Source organism: Panthera onca, chromosome E3 (assembly GCF_046562875.1).
Source record: "Panthera onca isolate mPanOnc1 chromosome E3, mPanOnc1 haplotype 2, whole genome shotgun sequence".
NCBI classification, from domain to species: domain Eukaryota; kingdom Metazoa; phylum Chordata; class Mammalia; order Carnivora; family Felidae; genus Panthera; species Panthera onca.
The window spans coordinates 34379503-34398172 of record NC_138354.1 but is presented as its reverse complement, the minus strand read 5'-3'; the positions used below and the strand labels follow the sequence as shown (position 1 = coordinate 34398172).

The 18670-nt window shown below is 47.5% G+C and overlaps 1 long non-coding RNA gene across 5 annotated transcripts in view; it reads right to left on the bottom strand.

Annotated features, from left to right (window-relative positions):
* Window positions 1-8161: 8161 nt before the first annotated feature.
* LOC132689054 (uncharacterized) overlaps window positions 8162-18670 on the bottom strand; it is a 29242-nt gene continuing 18733 nt past the window's right edge. The window contains exons 5-7 of one of the 5 annotated variants that reach the window (XR_014136358.1): window positions 15151-15313; window positions 13762-13934; window positions 8162-8705 (exon numbers count right to left, since the gene is read on the bottom strand). This is a non-coding gene — a long non-coding RNA (uncharacterized LOC132689054). Of the gene's footprint in view, window positions 8706-13502; window positions 13935-14316; window positions 15314-18670 lie in introns of those variants that run through there. The other 4 variants (XR_009614815.3, XR_014136360.1, XR_014136357.1 and 1 more) reach the window with 4 other exon arrangements.

The window sequence follows — 18670 nt, the reverse complement described above, 5'->3', positions numbered from 1 at the left end:
ATCTAATGGTTCATGGGTTTGAGCCCCGTGTTGGGCTCTATGCTGACGGCTCAGAGCCTGGAGCCTGCTTCGGATTCTGTCTCCCGCTCTCTCTGCCCCTCCCCAGCTCATGCTCTCACAATGTCTCTGTCAAAAATAAATAAACTTAATAAAAAGAAATTAAAAAAAATTCTTAAAAAAATTTTTAAATAAATAAATAAATAAATAAATAAATAAATAAATAAAATATTTTAAAGAGACAGAGTCACGCATTTTGTGGGGGAGAAGCAGTTCTGAACCCTGATTGTGGTGGTGGTTACACGAATCTGTGCACGTGTGATAGAATTCCATAGAATGGAGCACACACACAGAATGTGTGCAAAAGCTGGAAAGTGGACGAGGTTTGCAGTTCGCTGAAGAGCATCATATCAGGTGTTCATTTCCTGGTTTTGATAACAGACAACATTTATTTATGTGAGATGTTATCACTAGGGGAAACTGGGTGGAAGGTATTCGGGAAATCTCTATACTATTTTTTTGCAACCTTTTGTGAGTCTAAAATTATTTCTAAATAAAGGCTTTATTGAAAATGGGGAGGAGGGGCGCCCGGGTGGCTCAGTTGGTTGAGCGTCCAACTCTCGGCTTCCACTCAGGTCATGATCTCACGGTTCCTGGGATAGAGCCCCATGTTGGGCCCCATGCTCACACGGTCTCCCTCTCTTTCTGCCCCTCCCGCCCCTCAAAATAAATAAACTTTTTTTTAAAAATGGGGAGGAATGCAGGCTCAGTTGGTGGAACCTGCGACTCTTGATTTCAGGGTCGTGAGTTTGAGCCTCATATTGAGTGTAGAGATTACCTACAAAAATAAAAAATACATTTAAAAAAGTGGGGAAGGGGCGCCTGGGTGGCGCCGTCGGTTAAGCGTCTGACTTCAGCCAGGTCACGATCTCGCGGTCCGTGAGTTCGAGCCCCGCGTCGGGCTCTGGGCTGATGGCTCGGAGCCTGGAGCCTGTTTCCGATTCTGTGTCTCCCTCTCTCTCTGCCCCTCCCCCGTTCATGCTCTGTCTCTCTCTGTCCCAAAAATAAATAAAAAACGTTGAAAAAAAATTTTTTTAAATAAAAAAGTGGGGAAAAACTGAAGGACTACTTTGGGCATGGGGTTTTTGAAATAAACAAACAAGACAAAGAAAAAAAATAGCAACCTTTCAATGGCTTCGTGCTGCCTTCAGGATTCAGTTCAAAGCCCTCAGGATGGCATTCGAGGTCCCTCCTGACCTGGTCTGACTACTGTTCCCAGATCATTCAGGGTTTGGAACACACAATCAAAGTGTCCCATCAGTAGACACCCTAGAAACCCAGTTGGTGAAAGACAGTTAAGAGTCGTGTTCCTCGAGGCCAATCCGAGAGCTGGGCTGGGTCAGAACCCGGGTCATGGGGACAGCTCATCAGATCCACAGTTCCCTTTTAACACAACATTTTGTAACCTCACTTTACTGAAAGAAAATCTGTGAATAATGTAGACTTTCTCCACACACAATTTACAAAAACATTATAAGGCCCCAACTACATTCTAAAAAGGAAAAACTTAGGGCCATCTGGGTGGCTCAGTCGGTTAAGCGTCCGACTTCAGCTCAGGTCATGATCTCAGCTCATGGGTTCGAACCCAGAGCCTGGAGCCTGCTTCGATTTTTGTGTCTCCCTCTCTCTCTGCCCCTCCTCTGCTCACTCTCTGACTCAAAAATATAAACTTTAAAAAAAATTTAAAAAGAAAAATTAAAAGAAAGCCATTTTAAAAAATAAAGCCATTTATAATAAAAAGAACATGCATTTTTTTAAGAGATGAGTTTTTTTTTTAATGTTTATATATTTATTTTGAGAGAGATAGCACTCACGTGAAAATGTGAGCAGGGGAAGGGGAAAGAGAAGGGGAGACAGAGAATCCCAAGCAGCCTCCATGCTGAACCGAGCTGACAAGGGGCTCGATTCCATGAACCATGAAATCATGACCTGAGCCCAAATCAAGAGCTGGATGCTTAACTGACTGAGCCACCCAGGTGCCTCAAGAACATGCATTTTTAATTTTTTTTTGAGAGAAAGACAGAGACTTACAGAACATGAGCAGGGGAGGGGTAGAGAGAGAGGGAGACCCAGAATCTGAAGCAGGCTCCAGGCACTGAGCTGTCAGCACAGAGCCCGATGTGGGCCTTGAACCCATGAATGTGAGATCATGACCTGAGCTGAAGTCGGACACTTAACCAACTGAGACACCCAGGTGCCCCAAGAACATGTATTTTTTTTAAGTAAACACTTAGAGTTTATCTATCTATTTATTTTAATAATCTCTATACTCAATGTGGGTCTCAAACACATGACACTAAGATCCAGAGCCACATGCTCTTCTGACTGAGCGAGCCAGGTGCCTGTATAAGTAAATGCTTAGCCACAACTGTTCTGAAAGACTTAAGAGAAGCAGTCAGATGCTCCAAGTGATAAGGATGTGTCTTGTAGCCACTCAAATATCACATTTGGGAACGTATATATACATATACAATATAATATATTTTTTAATGTTATTATATATTTCTATATCTCATGTTTGGGGATATGAGTTTCCAAAATGGTGGATGACTCTTGGTAAAATTCCCCCCCAAAAAACAAAACAGAACATGATCTTTCCAGGATTTAACTTTCTGCAAAATTCCCGATATAATGAAACAGTACAGGGGCGCCTGGGTGGCTCAGTCCATTGAGTGTCCGACTTCGACTCCGGTCATGATCTCATGGTTCATGAGCTCCTCCCCTGCATTGGGTTCTCTGCTGTGAGTGAGGAGCCTGCTTTGGATCTCTGTCCCCACCCCCTCTCTGCACCTACCTTGCTCTCTCTCAAAAATAAATAAACATTAAAAAAAAGAAAGAAACAGTACAAAAGATACTTTGTGATTATGCATACAACAGAAGTAGGTTCAAAGCTCATAGGATTTTTTTGAGTTGTTTTTGTTTTTTGTTTTTTTTTTTTTTTTTTTTACCACCTTCATGAAGGGTCAGTGGGATGTTCAGAAGTCACATAGGGGACCCAGAACAACTCTTCATTTTGTGGCACTGTCTGATGCATTGCAAGACATTTCCCATCCCCAGCTGATGCCTACTGAATACTGGTGGTGCCCCAATAACTATGGAACCAAAAAGGGCTCCTCAAATTTCCCAAATGTTCCCTGGGAGGGGCAGCCACTTCTCATTGAAAATCAGTCTTTTAGAGCTGTGCTTACTCCGTATGGGAGCCAAGAACCAACCTAGCCCTTGAAATGTGGGGAGTCCCCTAAAGTGAGATGTGCTGATGGTATAAGAAACACACAGGATTTCACAACTCAGTATGAGAAAGAAGACAATGTTTGTGTCCTCCCCAAATTCGTAAGCTGAAATCTTGCCCCATAATGTGATGGTGTTAGGAGGTGGGCCTTTGGGAGGTGATTGGTCACGAAGGGTGGAGACCCCGTGACTGGGATTAGTGTTCTCGTAAAGGGGACCCTGAGAGCTGTCTCTCCACCAGGTGTGGACACAGAGGGAAGACACCGTCTGGGGACCAGTAAGAGCCCCTCTCCAGACACTGGATGTGCCAGCGCCTTGATCCTGGACCCCCCAGCCTCCAGAACCGCAACAAATGCGTATAAGCCCCCCAGGCTGCGGTATTTTTGTCATAGTGGCACGAACGGACTAAGATAGCACATACGGCTCCAATTCTGTCTCACTTCTTTTTTTCTTAAGTTTTTTTTTTTTAATGTTTATTCATTTTTGAGAGAGAGAAAGAGAGACAGAGCATGAGCAGAGAGAGAGGGAGACACAGAATCCGAAGCGGGCTCCAGGCTCTGAGCTGTCAGCACAGAGCCCGACGCGGGGCTCCAACCCACAAACGTTGAGATCATGACCTGAGCCGAAGTCGGATGCTTAAGTGACTCAGCCACCCAGGCGCCCCCGTCCCACTTCTTGTTTTCTTGCTCGGGTAGGGAGAGGTCTGGCCTTTGCTTCTATGTACCTTGGGATCTGAGGCCTCTGAAGATTTGGTGTGTCTGTAGAGGCAGGTTAGGAGACACTTCTACAAGGTGGAGAAGAAAGGAAGAGCACAGGGGAGGCTGTGGTCATCAGAGTCTTGGGCTCTCCCAGTTCACCCAGGGAAGGTGAAGGGTGTTTCAGGGCCTCCTGGAGAATGACTTGTAGCTCTGGGAGGGCACCAGCAGAGCAATGTCCTACTGCTATGGACAGGCATGGGAAAGATGACAAGAGGTGCCAGGTGAGATTAGCCGGGAGACCTGCCAGGAGCTGCAGAGAAAGCGTCCGCATCAGGAGACAGGCTAGCTGGACGCGGCTGACCGTGGTGGGGCACAGGAGCCCTCAGCAGCCTGGCATCCCCAAACTCTCAAGTGGGAGCAGAACAGGGATCTGGAGCGGTCGGCAGGCTCAGTGCACGAGGGGGGCCTGAACACCAAGCAGGGGGAAGGGGCAGGATGCTCTGAGTGCCCCCCCCCCAAGTCTGGCAGGTGGCGTGAGGAGGGTCAGGTAAGCATTTGCTTAAGAGCAATGATGCTGGGGCACCTGGGTGGCTCAGTCGGTTGAACGTGTGACTTTGGCTCAGGTTATGATCCCACGGTTCCTGGGGTTCGAGCCCCGCATCGAGCTCTCAGACTCTGTGCTGACAGCTCAGAGCCTGGAGCCTACTTTGGAGATTCTGTGTCTCCCTCTCTCTCTGCTGCTCCCCTGCTCATGCTCTGTCACTCTGTCTCTTAAAAAATAAAAGAAAAAAACGAAGTTAAAAAAAAAAAAAAAATGATGCTGGCTGCAATACGGAAAGCAGACAGCAGGGGGGGAGAGGAGGCCAGCAGAGGTCATCCTGGGATGTCCTCGAGCAAACAGGCTGGACACCCTGAACAAGTGTGTCCTGCTCTGGATGCCTCCACACACAAATGCCGATGTAAGATGTGCTTGTGGCCCTCGAGGGTGTTACAGCCACGTCGCGCCACGAGACACGTGTTCATTGTCCCAGTGCTAAAAAAAGTAAAAGATGAGTGGGTTTCAGCAGAGTCTTGCTGCAGCATGAATAAACAGTCAGACAACAGGCGAATCTGTTGGGAGGATGTGGTTTAACCTCGGAGGCCAGTTGGCCCGGTGTCATACCTGGCCACAGGCACTGACCTCCCAGATACCATGTCTCGAGATTTTCCTGGAAGGCAGCATGGTGTGTACTTGTAAGGTCACAACCTTTCGCTCCTGTTAATTCACCTTTCAGAGCTTCTGTTTCTTCGTCCATAAAATCAGATCGCCATTTCCACCATAGTGTGGGTATGAGGATTCGCTGAGGCAACGCATCAGAGTGCTTAGCCCAGTGCACTCAAGAAATGTTAATGATTCTCTTTATGGGCATTGTTTTCTTTTCTCGAGTAAGGATGTCATCCATATATATTATTTTTTAATTAAAAAATGTTTTTTAATCTTTATTTTTGAGAGAGAGAGAGAGACAGAGCGTGAGCAGGGGAGGAACAGAGAGAGGAGACACAGCATCTGAAGCAGGCTCCAGGCTCTGAGCTGTCAGCATGGAGCCCGATGCAGGGCTCAAACCCACGCTCTGCGAGATCATGACCTGAGCCGTAGTCGGACGCCCAACCGACTGAGCCACCTAGGAGCCCCTATATCATTGTTTTTTTTTTTTTAAGCTTATTTTTATTTTTGAGAGAGAGAAAGAGAAAGCACAAGCTGGGGAGGGACAGAAAGGGAGAGAGAGAATCCCAAGCAGGCTCCGTGCTGTCAGTGTGGAGCCTGACGTGGGGCTTGATCTCATGAACCGTGAGATCGTGGCCTGAGCTGAAATCAAGATTCGGACACTTAACCAACTGAGACGCCCGGGCGCCCCTACATGTATTATTAACTTATTGTTCAAGAGTACCTGAGAGCAACGTCTACATCTCAGTCATCTGTGTCTGCCATAAACCTACTTCCTGGAGGGAGAGTGGAGGAGGGAGCCTGCCCCTGTCCACAGTGCTGAATCTTCCTGGTGTGGGTGTGGCCTGTGATGCCTCCTCTTGGACCCATTCACATCTCGCATGGCGTTCTCCGCCCAGATGCCCTCTGGAGTGATGCAACACGGTGTCCCTGATCTCCCAGACATGCTAACGTGTAGTGAAATAGCACACACGGGATGATCTCGCTGTGGAAAGACACATGTTGTGTGCACATTCATTTTTGTAGAACACACACTGGGCACAACTCATCGAACAAGTTTATAGAAATAAATAGAAATTTATTAGAATTTATAGAAATATATAGAAGGATGTATATCAAACCGTTAATGGTGTTTGTCACGTTACAGCGGGATTGGTGACGGCGAAAGCTTTGCTCTTAGTGACTCACGCTCTTTGGTGGTGTTTTTTTATTGTTTTAACGATAGCCTCTACATTATTTTTTTTTTAAGATTTTATTCTTTCTTTAATTTTTAAATTTTTAAAAATTTATTCATTTTTCAGGGAGAGAGAGAGCGAGCACGAGCGGGGTAGGGGCAGAGAGAGAGGGAGACACAGAATCCAAAGCAGCTCCAGGCTCTGAGATGTCAGCATGGAGCCTGACGCGGGGCTCCGATTCACAAACCACAAGGTTGTGACCTAAGCTGAAGTCGGACACTTAACCGACTGAACCACCCAGGTGGCCACCAATAAACTCTGATTTTCACTGACCAGTTGCTGTATCACAGGCACAGTGCTAAGGACTATAAATACGTTATTTTGTGTGATTCTTTCTTTACACAGTAGATACCATTATTATCCCCATTTTACTGATGACGAAACTGAGGCCATTGAGATAAATCAACTTGCCTGGTATCTCATGCAGTCAGCGTGGCAGACTATAATTTCCAAAAATGGTCACAGCAATATCTCTGGTCCCATGTGCCTTTCCAGAACCTTCTGGCTCTCTGGCAAGAAACAGGATCTATTTCCTCTCCATCTGACCTTAGGCAGAACCTTGTAACTGCCTCAATTAATACAACACAGGGGAAGTGATGTTATTTAACTTCCAACACTAGGTCATGAACATGATACAACTTCCAGCTGACTCTCTCTCTCTCTCTCTCTCTCTCTCTCTCTCTCTCTCTCGGCATGTTTGGCCCTGCAACCCAGCCACGACGCTGTTTGAAGACCCAAACCAACCACGCAGAGAGACCCATGTGGAGAGAAACTGAGGACCAGCCTGCATGCAGCTTCGACCACCGAACGTGGGAGTGAAGGAGCCTTCAGGCGTCTTCTAGCGGAAGCCCTGGATAAGGAGGAGCAGACACAAGTCCTCGTGGCTGACGCGCCTTCTGAACTCCTGAGCCACGGCACCTGGGAGCAAAGTACGCAGCGTCCCGGTGGCAGTAAGTTGGGGGGCACTGGGGAGCAGCTAACACGTCAGGGGTTGAAACCGGGAATCCCCGGCTCTTTCCGCTCTACTTCCGCCCTTTCCCAGCTCTTGCTACCTGCTGAACCACCAGCAGTGTTCTCAGCAAGTCGGCAGGCTCCCATCTCCCAGCCTGGGGACCTCCGACTAATCTCAAGAGCAGTCATTTATATTTGGAGAAGAAAAATCAGAATCCAAAGACAGTTGTTCACAGAATGTGGAAGAGGCTCTCCTGTCTTTGGTGAGAGCTCTGGTTCTTTCCAGAAAGGAGAGGCTCCAGCCCACGGATGGCCCACCCCCATGCCAGAAAACCTGAGTCAAACAAAAAGTAATGAGAACGTCTGTTCATGCCTGCCGCCCTTGCCGTTTGCTCTGATCACAAAGGCTCCTTTTTTGTTGTTGTTGCCGTGTTTAATAAGTCTCTAAGCATCTGCCAAGGCAAGCATTCTCTTTTCTATGCCCACCTTACCTCCCTCCAAAACAGTGGGGCTTCTTCCTTCCATTTGGTGTAGCATTAAAAAAAAAAAAAAATTGCACTTAACTTTTCCTGGGCAGGCCTAGAAGCGCATCTGTGAGCCTTCAGGCTGGAGAGCCCAGTTTGGCTGAATGTGAATCTGTTTTCTTCCTTCCGGGCATGAAGATCCATTAGGATGCATTGCAAGATGGGAAATGAAAAAAGAAAGAAAGAAAGAAAGAAAGAACCCAACCATCTCGTCCTAAGCTCTTTAAAAATAATGATAATTAAAACAACAACAAAAAATAAGGATAATTGAAACAAAGAATGTATTCATTTATACACCACCAGGGAATTCAAGCGTAGTTTGTCTCTGGACGAGGCTGGACCCAGCAGCTCAGATAATACCATCCGGACTCAGAATCTCTGTATTCATCAGCTTTGCCTTCTCTGTGGGGTTTCATTTCCTGGCTCCTCTGGGTGTTACATGGCCACTTCACTGAATCAAATGTAGAGGAAGGCAGAGTTTCTCTGTCCAATAGCTTGAAAAGACATCAAGGAATGGGGACTTGTTTTCTCTGGCTGACCCTTCCTGGGTCATGAGCCCTGTCCTCAACCAATCAGCATGGCCCGGAGGAGTCCACCTGTTGGCTTCCTTTAGGTCAAAGGCTGTGAATCTGACTTTACAGGAGACTGATAAAACAGAACACAAGTGGCCACTACCGGATGGAATTAGGATGCTCTGAGAAAGACACGTTAAATATCCACAGACTCTCATAGAAGATTCCACTCACAGAAGATGATGCAGAAATGGTCCTTATGAACACTTGAAAAGATGCCTGAGCTCACTGGTAATCTGGGAAATGCAAAGTAAAACATCAAACAAGAAATAACATTCCCACCTCTCCCATCCAGGGGTGATAAGTGAAAGCTGTACCCAGCTAGCGTTGGTAAGAGTACAGGAACAGGGGGCGCCTGGGTGGCTCAGTCGGTTAAGTGTCTGCCTTCAGCTCAGGTCATGATCTTACAGTTCGTGGGTTCGAGCCCTGCATCAGGCTCTCTGCTGTCCATGCAGAGCCCGCTTCAGGTCATCTGTCCCTTTCTGTCCCTGCCTCTCCCCTCCCCACCCTCTGAAGTAAGTAAATAAATAAGCAAGCAAGTAAGTAAGTAAGTACAATGTATCAAGTGCAAACAGCAACATGCAAAAAATGCAGGAGGTATGATCCCATTTGTGGAAAAGAGAAAATATTTAAGAGACGGTCTGGGTGGCTGGGTCAGTTAGGTGTCTGACTCATGGTTTCGACTCAGGTCATGATCTCAGGGTTTCGTGAGTTTGAGCAGTGAGTTCACAGGCAGCTCGGAGTCTGCTTGGGATTCTCTCTCTCGCTCTTTCTCTCTGCTCCTCCCCAACTTGTGCTGTCTCTCTTTCAAAATATATAAACTTAAAAAAAAAAAAAAACTTTAAAAAATTTCTAAAAAGAGAGAGTAGAATGCAATGGTAATGTGTATAGAATTTGGGGCCGGGCTATCTGGGTTCGAATCCCAGCCCCCCGTCTCTGAAGCCGTGTGGCTTTGGGGAGTTTACCTCACCCCTCTGGGTTGGCATTTCCTCCTGTGTAAAAGAGAGATTATGGAATTCGTGGCATATGGTCATGTAGATTAAATCAGTTCATCTATGTAAATTGCTTTCAGCAGTGCCTGACATGTAGTCAGTGCCCAGTTGGCGTGAGCTGATAGCCCTGTGCACAAATCCACATAAATGCAGAGCAAAGAGGCTGTAAGGATGTGCTCCAAACTGTTGATGGCAGAAGCTGATAGCAAGGAACTTTGTACTTTGCTGTACATCGATTTGAATCGTTAGAGTCTTTCACAAAAATATGTTTGTGTATGACCAGAGTAATAGTTTTAACCCCCTGCCCTCAGATCCCCCACCATGATGTCCCTTCACAGGCTTCCTTTTGTGGAATACTGTCATGTCATTCTGTGAGGGACAGGGCAGGGTCTAGCAGGGACCAGCCTCTAGTGGAGGCCCAACCCCCACTCTTGTGGGGATGGAGAAAGGAAAGCTGCCAGAGGTTAAACCACTTGTCCAGCCTCAAGCTTTGACTCACTGGCCAGACAGGGGCCCACGCCCAGAATCCTGTTACCTCCAACTGCCCACCCCCCCCCCACCCCCCCCCCACCCCCCCCCCCCACCCCCCACCCCCCGCCTCCCATTTCTGCCTTGGGCCTCAGGCCTCAGCAGTCCATGCTCTTTATGCCCTTAAGTCACATTTTCCTCCTTCTTTAGGCTGAACAAACTGGCTAAATGGCCCTCACTCCAAATGTTCTGTTGTAGCAGAGCCTGGGTGGCTCGGTTGGTTAAGCTTGATTTCAGCTCAGGTCATGGTCTCATGGTTCATGAGATTGAGCCCCACAGCGGGCTCTGTGCTGATGGTGCAGAGCCTGCTTGGGATTCTTTCTCTCCCTCCCTCTGCCCCTCCCCTACCTCTCAAAATAAATAAACTTAAAAAAAAAAAAAAAAAAGAGGGGCGCCTGGGTGGCTCACACGGTTGAGTATCCGACTTTGGCTCAGGTCCTGATCTTGTGGTTCGTGATTTCGAGCCCCACGTCAGCCTCACTGCTGTCAGCGTGGAGCCCACTTTCTTTGGATCCTCTGTCCCTCTTTCTGCTTTGGATACTCTGTTCCCTGCCTCTGCCCCTCCCACTCTCTCTCTCTCTCTCTCTCTCTCTCTCAAAAATACATAAACACATAAACATTTTTTTAAATGAAAAAAAAAAAAAGAAAGAAATGTCCTGTTCTGTCCTCTTGCCAAACCTGGGAAGCAGACAATATTTCCTCATTTTTCAAGTGAGGAAATTGGAGAACAGAATGGTCACGTAGCATGCCAAGGGCACACAGCTAATAAGCAGCAGAGCTGGGTTTCACAGCCATCTCTTTCTGATGTTAAGGCTGTGTTCTTTTTTAAAAAGTGACTTAATTAGTGGGTTTTTTTTTTTTTACTATCCTTATTTTTATTTCCATGTTTTGCTAAATAAGTTTAAAAAAATTTTTTTAAATGTTTATTTATTTTTGAGGGAGAGAGACTGAGCAAGGAAGGAACAGAGAGAGAGGGAGACACAGAATCCGAAGCATGCTCCAGGCTCTGAGCTGTCAGCACAGAGCCCGATGCGGGGCTCCAACCCACAAACCTTGAGATCATGACCTGAGCTGAAATCGGATGCTTAAGCGACTGAGCCACCCAGGCACCCCAGGGTTTTTTTGTTTTTTTAGATTTAATTAGCGTTTTAAAATAAGTTACTCCCGGCACCATCCATCCAAGAAAACCTAAAAGCTGGACTGCTCTCTGAGGTTTTACCGCTGCCAGGGTTCAGACCTTACAGGGGCCTCGGATTCTTGCATCCGGGATCTACGTGTCTCTCTGGGCCCTGCTGGCCTGGACCGAATGTGTGGTTTTGCCTGGGTCAGACTGTCCCAGCCAAGAGGGCAGAGTCAAGATGAGAAAGGAACCTTGGACTATGTTGAGCCCCTGGCTTCACCCCAGGGAAGAGCCCGGCGAGGCCAAGAACCAGAGTATGAAAGAGTCAGCACACAGGGAAGCAGAAACGATGACTCAGCTCCGGGTCATGATTTCCCTCTTCCTTGCCTGAGACATGAGTCATGGCCTGTACGTCTTTAATTTTCTGACTTCTAACTCATCCCAGCAGGGAATGGGAAGCTGATGAAGGAAAGCTCCCTGCAGCATGGGCCGTGGCCCCAGATGGCCCGACTTCAAATTCTGTCTTCCACTTACTAATCGTGGGACCTTAGCAAATCACTGAGCCTGCATTTCCCCGTCTGTGAACTGCAGATGCTAACGCCTATCTTGCTAGGTTCCTCCACCTAATCAGGATTCACTGAGCACCTACTATGTGCCAGGCAAGGGGATGTGGTAGTAAATAAAACAGACAAAAGTCCTGCCCCCATGAAGCTTACATCCCAGGGAGAAAAAACAACAATGAACAAATTTGTGTATGTCACATTGTAATGTATACATTACATTGTAACACATATGTCACATTGTAACATATGACATTGTACTATCAGCTGGAGACCAGCAGAGGTCTCCAACGGTGAAGAATCCAACGGTGAGGCAGGACAGAGGGTCAAGGGGGTTGATGGAGACAGTTCTATAAACTAGCAGGGGAGGGGCAGAGAGAGAGGGAGAGAGCATCCCAGGCAGGCTCCACACTGTCAGCACAGTGCAGGGCTGGAACTCACAAACTGTGGGATCATGACCTGAGCCGAAGCCAAGAGTCACTTGCTCAACTCACTGAGCCATGCAGGCACCCCAGTGTTAATCGCTTTAAAGTGAACAATTCAGGGGCGCCTGGGTGGCTCAGCCGGTTAAGCATAGGACTTCGGCTCAGGCCATGATCTCGTGGTCCATGAGTTCGAGCCCCGTGTCGGGCTCTGTGCTGACAGCTCAGAGCCTGGAGTCTGTTTCCGATCCTGTGTGTACCTCTCTCTGCTCCACCCCCGCTCATGCTCTGGCTCTCTCTCTCTCTCTCTCTCAAAAATAAATAAACATTAAAAAAATAAAGTGAACAGTTCAGTGATGTTTGGTGCATTCACACTCCTGTGCAACCATCACCTGCATCTGCTTCCAAACTATTTTATTTTTTCTTTTTAAAAATTTTAAAAAATGTTTATTTTTGAGAGAGAGACAGAGTGTGAGCGGGGGAGGGGCAGAGAGTGAGGGAGACACAGATTCCGAAGCAGGCTCCAGGCTCTGAGTTGTCAGCACAGAGCCCGATGCGGGGCTTGAACTCAGGAGCTGTGAGATCATGACCTGAGCCGAAGCCGGATGCTCAACTGACTGAGCCACCCAGGCACCCCACCAAGGTGTCATCACCCCAAAAGGAAACCCTTAACCCACCAAGCAGTCACCCCTCATTTCCCTGTTCTCCAAACTCCCCCATCCCCTACAACCAAAAGTCTGCTTTCTGACTCCGTGTATTATGTATTTCTGGGTTTGAATCCTGAAATATTTTATATTTCATATAGGGGCACCTGGGTGGCTCAGTCGGTTAAGCGTCTGACTTCGGCTCAGGTCGTGATCTCACAGTCGGTGAGTTCGAGCCCCAAGTCGGGCTCTGTGCTGACAGCTCAGAGCCTGGAGCCCACTTGGAGTTCTGTGTCACTCCCTCTCTCTCTGCCCCTCCCCCGTCCCTGCTTACATTCTCTCTCTCTCTCAAAAGTAAATAAATATTTAAAATAAATAACTAAATATTTCACATAAACGGAAGTACAGAACCAGCGGACCTCTTGTGTCTGGCTTCCCTCACTTATGGTAATGTTCTGGAGCCTCAGTCTGCCTTGTAGCAAGTATCAGACCTTCTTTCCTTTTTACGGCTGAATGCTATTCCATCATAGGGATGGACCACATTGCTGATTCCTTCTTCCTCAGGTGAAGGGCCTCCACAAGTGTGACTCTCCAGAGGGGCATCTGGGTGGCTCAGTCGGTTAAGCATTCAACTCTTGATTTTGGCTCAGGTCAAAATCTCACATTTCGTGAGTTCGAGCCCCACATCAGGCTCTGCATTGACAGTGTGGAGCCTGCATGGGATATTCTCTCTCTCTCTCTCTCTCTCTCTCTCTCTCTCTCCCTCTCCCTCTCCCTCTCCCTCTCTTTCCACCCTTCCCCTGCTCTTGATCTCTCTCTCTAAATAAATAAACTTAAAAAAAATGTTTGACCCTCCAGACTCATGGAGTCTCATCACCGCCCCAGGAGGTGATTCCAGGAAGCTCTGTGAGGGCGTGAAATGAGACAGGGCTCAAAGAAGGACCAGCAGAGGGTTCTCTTGAGGAACCCAGCAGGTTTGTGCCGTGTGCCGCTGGCGGTCAGCTTAACCGGGGCTGGTGCAGTCACCTGAGGGACCATGCAGGGTACAGGTCAGGGGGCTGGGTGCAGGGTGGAGAGACTGAGGCCTCAACCCCCAACTGCTGTCCACACCTGATGGGTGTAACGTTGGAACTTCAGCTCCCCGGGGTTTCCAGGCTGAGCCAGAGCGCGCCCCCACGTGGACAGGAGGGATGCAGGTCCTGTAGGGAGGAAGCAGGGAGAGAACAGGAAACCATCTGGCTGCAGGACAGCCAGGGGAGCGAGGGGATGTGTCGCATCGACACCCTTACATGCACAGTGATGTGTGATCCGTGCAGGGCAAAGCTTTAAGTGCTTCACAAATATCCCTTCGCTGACTCTCCATGACAGCCCCACGAGACAAGTGTTGTCATCCCCGCTCTACAGATGGAGAAACTGAGGCGTGGAGGAATGGCGAACAACTCACACAAGATCCTCCCGTAAGTCAATGGCAGAGCAGGATTCAAACCCAGAAAGTCTATGCTGGTCATGAGCGCTCCACCACCCTTGCCCGCCCATTGTGTCTTCCCTCCTGTCGGGTCTTCCATATAGATTCAGCCGCCTATTTCCTTCAGGTCTCAGCTTGCGGACCACCTCCTCCAAGAAGCGACCGTGATCACCTCTCCTACTAGTACCTTTGGCAGAGATCTGTTTGTTTTCCTCATAGCACTTAACAGTTTGTAATAATTTTCTCTGTTGCTTTACTTACTTACCATCTGCGACTATAAGCTTCATGAGGACAGGGGCCCATCTGTCTTGTTCACTTTGAATTCCTACTTCTTATCTCAGGGACTGGCTCCGTGTAGGAGCTCAATAAATAGTATGTGCCCCTGGAGAGTAGTTGAATAATTAAATAAATGAACCCAACATACAAAATATATTGACGTCATGTTTCTATAGGCCTGACATATACACATTGCATTGTTTTCCAAATATTAATTAATGGGGCCTTTGGAATTTCCCTGAGGGGTTGGCCGAGGGTGCTTCCATGTGGAAGATGCAGGACACAAATAGAGCGAAATGATTTATTCTGGGTCACTGGTGACTCAATGTCTGGGAATAGAAACACACTCCAAAACCTTTGCTCTAATTAGTCAAGGTAATTATTAGGCACAATAATTAGGCATGAATGACCTCAGCCAGGCTGTTTTGTAACCTCTGGAATTTAAGACCTGTACTAATTTTGCTTTAATGGCAGGATTTGTTGTGGCTTGCCACCCCCACCCCTTCTCTGCTTTTTCTGAGCAAACAAACATTTGTCTCAAAACACAATCTTTTGGGGGCATCTGGCTGGCCGAGTCGGTAGAGCATGTGACTCTTGATCTCAGTCTTGGGGTTTTGAGTCCGAGCCCCACATTGGGTGTGGAGCATACTTGGAAATAAAAGCTTTAGGGGCACCTGGGTGGCTCAGTCGGTTGAGTGAATAACTCTTGATTTAGGCTCAGGTCACGATCCCAGGGTCGTGTGACCGAACCCCATGTCAGGCTCCACGTGCAGCATGGAGTCTGGTTAGGATTCTCTCTCTCTCCCTCTGTCCTTCACCCACTCGTGCTCTCTCTCTCTCAAAATAAAATAAAATAAAATAAAATAAAATAAAATAAAATAAAATAAAATCTTTAGAAAACACACACACGCACACACCCTTTTCAATAAGAGATGCTTGGCCTCACCCACCGTCACATTCTGGAGTCGTCCCTCAGATTACTGCCCTCTGACACAGCTTTTGCCTTTGTGGGATTCTTTTGGCTTGGGGTTACTGTAAGAGGTGGACTCTGGTCCCTGAGAAACTCCTCTCCTGGCTCCTTCGCTTATTGAAGCGATATTTACTGCGCCCCCTTCTGGGAGCAGAGGTCTATGCACCCCCAACAGAGCCAACAGGGAGTAAAACGATTCCCACCCTGGAAAAGAATTCTCAGGGCGTCCCTTGGCAGGGTGAGGAGGGTTTACGCATTTTGGTTTCCTCTTTATCTTACTCTTGGCTCGTCATCGCAGCTAGCATTTCCCATGATCTTCCTCTATATGATGCGTGGTGTTATGTGAGTTTACTAGAAACAGTCCTAGAAATAGTCCTATGAAGAAGGTTATTACTATTAGTGCTAGGATTACCGCCCCCGTTTTACAGATGTACGGGGGCTTAAGTGACTTGTCCAAATTCACACAGTTGTTAGGTAAGTGACAGTGGCAGGACCTGAACCCAGTCTTCAGAATGGGTGCTCTTACCCACTATACCAGGATCACTATACCAATATTTTGGATTCTCCAGAAAGGTCTCCAAATTCTCTGACATTGTACACCGACTTCTTTTTCTGTTTTATTTATTTATTTAGAGGGAGGGGCAGAGAGAGAGGGAGACCGAGAATCCCAAGCAGGCTCCCCCACTGTCAGCACAGAGTCTGACACAGGCCTCGAACTCACAACCTTGAGATCATGACCTGAGCATTATTCAACTGACTGAGCCCCCCCAGGTGCCCCTGCTCACCCACTTCTATACTCACAAGACAAACATTTCCGGGAGACCCTCTGGCTGATGGCAAGGCCCCAGTAAGGCAATGAGTAGGAATATGGAGATGAACCAAAGCCAATGCTTGCCTTAGAGTTGGGGCCATTTGGAGGAAGGACCAGGACTTTGGAGTGGGACCCTGGCCTCAAATCCTGGCTGGGTCAGTAATTAGGGTTGCCAGATTTAGCAAATCAAAGCATAGGTCACACAGTTACATCTGACTTTCAGATAAACAGTGAATAACTTCTTAGTATAAGTATGTTCCATGCGTGTGTTGCATTTCATCTGGCAACCTGACAGGTAATTAATTGCTGTGTGACCTTGGGTCCTTCACTCAATCTCTCTGATCTCAGATTCCCTGCTTTCCCAATGAGGAAACCAATTCCCATTGCACAGGGTTGCTTTCAGAAATAAGAAAGGGTGTGGGGAGCCTGTGTAGCTCAGTCGCATGAACGTCTGACTTTGGCTCAGGTCATGATCTCACGGTTTGTGAGCTTGAGCCCCACGTCGGGCTCTGTGCTGACAGCTCAGTGCCTGGAGTGTGCTTCAGATTTCAGACTCTTTCTGTACCTCTCCCGCTCGTGCTCTCTCTGTATCTCTCAAAAATAAATAAACTTAAAAAAAGAAAGAAGAAAGGGTGACTATATTAAGCACTAGGAATGCTGAGGTGCTTCTTAACTGGTCCATTTTCATAGGCAGCCCGCTCCAACTTGCCCCGTGCAGGAGCTGGGGTAGAGGGGACTTTGAAAACCAGCTCAGTCCACGGCCTACTGAAAACCTTTTGAGGTTCCCAGGGCACCTGGACTGCAGCCCAAAGGCATCTGGATGTACCTCAAGTCCCCTCGCAGCAGGTGGTGTCCAGGGCAGAGACCCTTCTCGGAAACCACCGCAGTGGCCAACCTAGGATTGTATTCTCTCTGCGTCTCCCCAAGGGCCCAGCTGCAGGCTTGAAGCTCCCAAAGTGAAGGAGGAGCGAAATGCATGGGGATTTCAGGCCTGAGATGTGGAAACAGTCCAGTGGGCTACCACCAGATATCCCTCCGTTTCTCTCCAACCTCCTGAATCTTCCCCATCTTGGCCACCCCTCCGCAAACGGCTGTTTGCTGCCGAATTGCAATAACCTTCTTGCAGGTTTACCGGCTTGCAGATTAAAACTAACTGTAGCAGAATTTTTAATCTGAAAATTTTAGAGGGAATAAGGGCACCTGGCTGGCTTAGTCGGTCGAGCATGTGACTCTGGATCTCAGCATCTTGAGGCTGAGCCCCACGTTGGGTGTAGAGTTTACTTAAAGAAAAAAACGGGGGCACCTGGGTGGCTGAGTCAGTTGAGTCTGACTTGATTTCAGCTCAAGTCACGATCTCACAGCTGTGACACCGACCCCCTCGTCGGGCTCTGTGCCGACAGTACAGAGCCTGCTTGGGATTCTCTCTCCCTCTCTCTCTCTCTGCCCCTCCCACTCCCTCCACTCCTCTCTAAAATAAAATTTTAAAAATTTAAAAAAGAAAAAAAAACAAAACAAGTAGAAAGAATAGAAAAATGGACTAGCTCATCAGCTTACGGTCGATGCTGTTTTACCAAGTCTAGCCAATCCAAGAGACATTAAAAAAAAAACTCTCTTTTGTGAATCTTGCACATCAAAAGCCTTGGCTTTCAAGATTATCATCTCTGCCATGAGTTTCAAAAGCCCGTTTAGGAACTTGGTGAAAGCCAAGAATTTGGCTGTTTGGCCACTTTCTGCTTTCTTTGTTTGAATTGGTTTGGGTCAAGCCTGTCCAAGGGATGTGTAATGATTCAGGCCTCAACCTCAGGACTGGGTTTTGTGGGGAGAGGGGTCAGAGGGTTTCTTTTATAAAGGGAACAAACATAGCATTGCTGCGTGTGCAAAACATGCTAGTCATTGCTATTTTTGTTGTCAGAATAATTTTAGTGAATTTCAATGATTTCTCAGAACACTCACAGATGTGATGGCCACTCCTTTGTTCTTCTTTTGTATTATTATTTTTTAAATTTTATTTTAAGTGTATTTATTTTGAGTGAGAGAGAGAGAGAGAGAAATGAGTGCCAGAGAGGGGCAGAGAGAGAGGGAGACAGAGAATCCCAAGCAGGCTCCACACTGTTACCGCAGAGTCTGGTTCAAGGCTCAAACTCACACACAGCAAGAACATGACCTGAGCCTAAAGCAAGAGTTTAACTGCTTAACTGACCACCCAGGCGCCCCTCCCCCCCACCAACCCTGGTTTTTTTCCCTATGTTTTTAAGCTCTTCAACTACCATTTCTCCTAATTTAAACTCTCGCCAGATCCTAACTCCCAACTCTGGGGTGGTTATTCTCTGCACTGAATAAGTCAGTATCCTAGGTGTTTCTGCAAGAGCACCTTCTCAGGGCTGCACCCATCCAGGCTGGCAAACCAGTGGCT